Below are 6,000 nucleotides of genomic sequence, written 5' to 3'. Positions count from 1 at the left end.
GGCATGGAAACTCCATGGTAGCTGGCACCACGGAGCATGGCTGGCACAAATATCGGCGAAAACGAAACTGCCTGACATAAAATATCCGACTTTGAGACAAATTTTATGCATCGAGTTCACAGTCAAGCCAAGTTCGAAAATCACGAGTGTACGTCACAAAAACGTCATGAATCTGGTTCCATGGTGGTTGAACGATTGCAGCGCCAGTGTCCCCTCTAGTGTATATTAGTATGAAACTAGTATGAAACTCTATGGGACCAACGGATAGACAAACAGCACCCTTTGCTCCCGCAACGTTGCTGTTGCTCCCCCTGGCGGGGGCCCTCCAACTTCTTTCTACTTGTTCGGCGGCCAGCGGGGACGGACGTGCGAAAGGTGAGCTGCGGCGGCGGCGGCTTTTCCCCATTCGCCCTTTTTTTCAAGTTCGTGAGCTTGCATGTTGGCGTCAGAGTGTCAGTTCTTTTTTAAAACCAACGCCAGTCGATTCGCTTGGCGTTACTGCCGACGATGACCTAATTTTTATTTGTTTCGGTCAATATTTACCTAACTATTTACTTAACCCTAAAATAGTAAAAACGCATTTTTTCTTCAAACCAGCCGCCCAACCGCATAAATAACCACCCCAGAAGAAGCAGCGTACAAAAAGGAACCTAACCGCTAACATTTTGTTCTTTTGAAATTCCAGCTTTAATAAATTTGTAGCCAGATATGTCAAAACGTGGTTAACACGTGGTCGAGAGTCTTGAAGCGCTCCAACTTTTTAGGCGAACATACGAACACTAAAATAACAATGTGGCGCTGTTAGGATACAAGAATTACTCTCAGACATATGAAATTTTAAATGAAAACGGGATATTTTAAGCAGAAAAATTACAAAACGTCGGGCAAAACGCCAGATCTCCAAGGGACGCGATAAACTCTGAGGCTGAGTAGGGCAAAAATAGGTGCACCCTCGTAACCGCAACTACGTCCAGAATAAAACTAGAGAAAAACGGTTAAAATCTGGTGTAAATTAGCTGAATACGGCATTTTTCTTCATATTTTGCGGAACCCAAACTTGTAATCTGCCGGACCACAGCAGAACGTCAATATGAAGTTTTCCTTGAAGGCGCGGTCTGACCGCCGTAATAAAAGCCCTCTAACAGAACCGTAGTATCCTTTTGTACCTCACTGCGAGTTTTTTTTTTTTTCAGAATGGTGTTTTCTGATGGCCCCTTTTTCAGTACCGGCCCTTCTTGTGGCCGCCACGGCGAACCTAAACTTGCAGTAAGGCGCACCCCCCCCCCCCCCCCCCCCTTGCAAGAAAAAAAATTGTTTGGCTTTGGGGGAACTCGTGCACGAAACATTCTCGTCCTGCAGTCCTTCCCGCACCCACCTGTCAACTCCACCTTTCACATGAATCTCACTGTAGCAGGCGCACGCTCGCGTGACTAATCTGCAGTGGAAAGCTTCCTTCACTTTTTTTTTTAATTTTTGTTGCTCCCTCACTGGCAGCCAAGCGCTCGCAGCGTGGTCAGCCTCAAATATTTTTGCCCCTTTCCTTTGAAAGCCTTTTTTGTGTGCACATCCGAACTCACTGTGAACTGTCCGCAGAGACAAAATAAAAACGTGCAGCCATAGCCACTCCCCATGCAGCAAGCTGAGGGGACGCCCTTTTGTTTGTTTCGCCCGAGGCTATTAGTTACACATTATTAAATTTGTTAAATGTGTGGAAAATTTGTTCTTATTACATTTTAAATGCAGAGCATTGCAGTAACTCACGATGTCACCCGCGTTGACGTCCGTAGTCCGCACCGCACCCCTCCCTACTATATAAAAAAAATACCGTCCGGGGCCCGATTTCGATCCCTCGACCCTTGCGGGTGGAACGCAATGTACATGATGCTCTACCCACTTCGCCACAAAGCCGACACAGAAGGCGACGCTACGAACGCGCCTTATATCGTTGACTCATTCAAATTACTGCTGACGAGCGCTCTCTTGTCAGCAGTTGCCACAAGTGCAACAACATTAACGTAACGCAAACTACTTAACGTCGTACGCCCCCGGAAATGCTCTGCATTTGATCGTGCCCCTCGCGAGGGGGATGTTTCACTGCGTCTTCTCTTGGTCGCGGGACCCGTGGCGCCATCTGGCGGACGCGCGGCACAACTCGTAGCACTTTCTTAGAAAAAGCGCCTCGAAAGCGCGGCAAATATGAAGTAGGGATGACCGAACCCCAGTTTTGAAATAGAAGCGCATTGTTCGACACCACACCCAGAAATCAATAATGACCTTGTTCTACAAACGCATTATAAGCGCAGGAAAGCAGGTTTTCTTCCAATAATTGATTTTTTTTTGTTTTTTTTTTATTTTTGATTGCAGTCAAACCATTTTGACTTAGAGCTGGTGCTGACAGGTCTCTTTCCTTACATGCCTCGTGAAAGGGAGGGAAGAGGCCCTTGTTTCGTGCTACATAAGCCTCTGAGCATGATAGCGAACCTGCATGCGAATAATGAGCAATCTTTATATTTTCTGTTGCTCTGATTCAGTGGTTCAACGCGTTGAGCTAGGGAACAAGAGTTCCCAGGTTGTATTGCTTGTTTTAGCGCCGTCTTTTCTGCTGGAGTCGGAAAAACAACACTGTCTGAGTTTCCCATGTTAACGACCGTGGCCATGGTCTTAATTAATCCGTAGTCTTGTACTCAGTGCACTTCACGGGCCACGTTTCGCGTTGATTTTGCTTCTGTCTTTTTGCTTTTTGGGGTATTTTTACGGATGCTTGTTAAGGCTGCTGAAAACTGTGTTTTTCTAAGTTTTGCGTCCTACCACGAATGTTATCCTACCACGAATAACACTTGTTTTGTTGCCCTATTTCTTTCCTGCAGGAGCGTGACGACTTTCGCCCATTGGCGCCAGCTTCACGGAGGATGGTTGTGTCCTCTCAACGGACACATACCTCGTGCAAGTGGAGCGCGCATGCGCCAAGGACAGCAGCCATGAACACCCGGAATAGCCCAATACTGGGCGCATCGCCTTGACAAGGTGTGCCAAACAGGCCTTCGAAATAGAGACTCCAGCATTAAGAGTAGAGTACGGTTTACTGGGGTTGTGTATGTTGCTTACACGGTGTTGCAATAAAAGCTTGAAAGTGACATTTTCTTTGTCGTGAATATTTCAAGTGGCCAAGAAATACTGTTTCTGGTCTCTTGTGTTTACTCGTGCCTTCTGAATTGCCTGCCTAATGGAACGAGTCACTCATGGAGTATTTGCACGAGCCAACACAACACATCATCTTTTAGTATGCACGGTTAATCCAAAGGGGAGCATTTGCAGGGATGAACATTTAGTCTTGAAAGCATCAATTGGTCTAGGGGGAGTAATGGGAAATAATAACGATTGATACTCAGAAGACCAACGGTTGGTCTCCAGTGAACTATAACAGAGGAGACTAACAGTTGATCTGCAAGCGACCAACAGTTGAACCATCAAGGGACTAAGTGTAGAGGGACTAACAGTTGGTACCCTTTCCGTTAGTCCCAAAAAGGACAAATACTAGTGGCAACGCATTTAGTCCCCAAAAGGACTAACGCTGATGCCCCGTTAGTCCTTTTTGGCTAAGAGTGTAGTTGGTTTGTTTCGAAATCAATTTGGCCTAGGTGACGTTTGAGTGCAGTTTGCCGTTAACGCGAAAGGTTTAAGTTAAAACAGGCAATTAAAGCAAATAAGCGTTAGAAATTTCACCTCGGTACTTGAACACTAGTTTTGTCCACTTGACCCTGTAATGGCATCCTTGTACTGTTATGCTGCCTAGAAAAAAAGTCGGACGTTGTGCAGGAGGCTCCTGTTCAACCCGCATTACGTCGACTCCTGTTTGGAATCTTACACTTAAACTCACCTAATTTACTTTGATTCTGTTTGCCGCGTCGGCCACTGTTGCAGTCATTTCTTAGTTACGCCTACGCTGACGGCAGGATCTGTGCTTAACTGGAAATTTAGTTTTTCGTATGATTAATAACAACGCAGCACTGTAGTCATGGCTGCTGCACTAGACGTAATTACGTGCTGGATTCGCCTACAACATCCACACAATACCCTATAACACCCGACAGAAAGAAAGTATAAATACTCAAATTTTTGAGCGCGGTTGTTCCTACGGTAGGCGGTGACAGTAAGGGAGGCTGTTCTTGCACAGAGTGTCTGTGTGTTGTTTCGACCAGCTATGCAGCAGCAGAAACGCGAATCGCGAATCCATCAGAATCCAGCAAAGTGGCTCGTTATCGCATTTGCCTCAAGTCAGTTATCAGTAATTTTCGTTTTATTTTGCGCCTCCCCTGTCATCTTGGGCGCAATTTTTTTTTGTGGCACTTGCTTCTGCGTGACGACAAAAATGTTTGTTTTAGCTATCAGACACATCTGGAGCACCACTACGAATAAAAGGAGTAAAGAACATTATTGATCGAAGACAACGGAGCGCAACACTCGCCGCATAAAGCTGCCGCTTGACGCATAACAGTCAGCAACGACCTCGTTCTGTGGGCCAGGGCATCAGGCCACTCCACAGGGCAGAAATGGGACGCCGGCACCGAGAGATGGAAAATAATCTGGTCAATACCGCAAACATGCACAAGTAATGTAGTCACGGTGAAAAGAAAATTTAGTAAGCTTGGGTCTACATCGGAATTGAACGCAAGACCTGCGGAATGCGAGAGAGAACTCATATCCGCTCCACGCCGGCTCTACAGCCCTAATTAAGTCACGGTGGGGCTAGAGAACACGTTGTGGCATCGAACTAAGAAACGTTGTAAGGGACATGTACTGAGGCCCACGTGGGTAATTGTAGCGTGCTAATTATTATCGATCGTAGCGATTACTTCAGTACCAAAGTACGCTTCGGCGAAATGTCTTCTTTGCTGAATGATGCAAACTCGGGCATGTTCCCGTCCGTAATTACGCTTAATGTCATGCTTTTGCTGTAATCCCGCAAATCAACGCTGATATTGTCACGGTATAAACAAAACTACTAGCGGGATGGTTTATTTATACAGGCGAACTTGTGCCCTCAAGCAAGCTGCGGACGTCTAGCCTTGGCCGCACTCTCGAGCTCCTCGTCCTTCTCTTCTTCTCCGGGTCCCTTTCTTCGTCGTCGTCGTCTCCACAAGTTATCAGCGGCTATCCCCCAAGTTGGGTATGTGGAGAAACAAGAGCGGTTGGTGAATGCCTGCCCAGGGCATGGCGTCAAAGTTCAAACTCATTACCAGCCGTGGCATTGCCCCCCCTCCTGGATGGCATCGACCCGATGCCACTCGTTCAAAACAAGAGGATAATCATAACCACTGGGTTACAACGTCAGCATGCGGCGGGGATGCCAACGCGCACGAACAGTCATCACCTTGTCATCGGGCGTGATACGGTTTCAGGCGTACGACATGTACAACGTCTGGGCAAGGTTGTCGCCTTGGAGAGGAAAACGCGTTTCCTTCTGGAACCACGACGTAGGTAACGTCCGATAGACGCGACAGAACCTTATAAGGCCCGAAGTAACGCCGCAGTAGCTTCTCTGAAAGGCCGCGACGGCGAACGGGTGTCCATACCCATACGAGATCGCCGGGTCGGTACTCCACATCGCGACGTCCGGTATTGTACCGTCGGGTATCAGTTTCTTGCTGTGTGCGGATTCGAAAGCGGGCCAGCTGGCGAGCCTCTTCAGCTCTCTGCGTCAGGTTTTCGATATTGTCGTTGGTTATTGCACCGTTGTCAACAGGCAGCATTGCGTCTAGCGTCGTAGTGACCTCGCGACCGTACACAAGTTCAAACGGAGTGAAGCGAGTAGTTTCCTGCACAGCCGTATTGTAAGCGAAGGTGGCGTAGGGAAGAATTTCGTCCCAGGTCTTGTGGTGAAGATCAATGTACATAGACAGCATATCTGCCAATGTTCGGTTTAGTCGCTCCGTCAAACCGTTTGTTTGGGGATGGTATGCGGTACTTTTCCGATGAGCGCTGTGCGTCAACCGGAGGACG

Source organism: Haemaphysalis longicornis, unplaced genomic scaffold (assembly GCF_048455015.1).
Source record: "Haemaphysalis longicornis isolate Haplotype H1 unplaced genomic scaffold, Haemaphysalis longicornis Haplotype H1 scaffold_7, whole genome shotgun sequence".
NCBI classification, from domain to species: Eukaryota; Metazoa; Arthropoda; class Arachnida; order Ixodida; family Ixodidae; genus Haemaphysalis; species Haemaphysalis longicornis.
The sequence above is the reverse complement of the archived record's forward strand: the minus strand, read 5'-3'. Positions refer to the sequence as shown.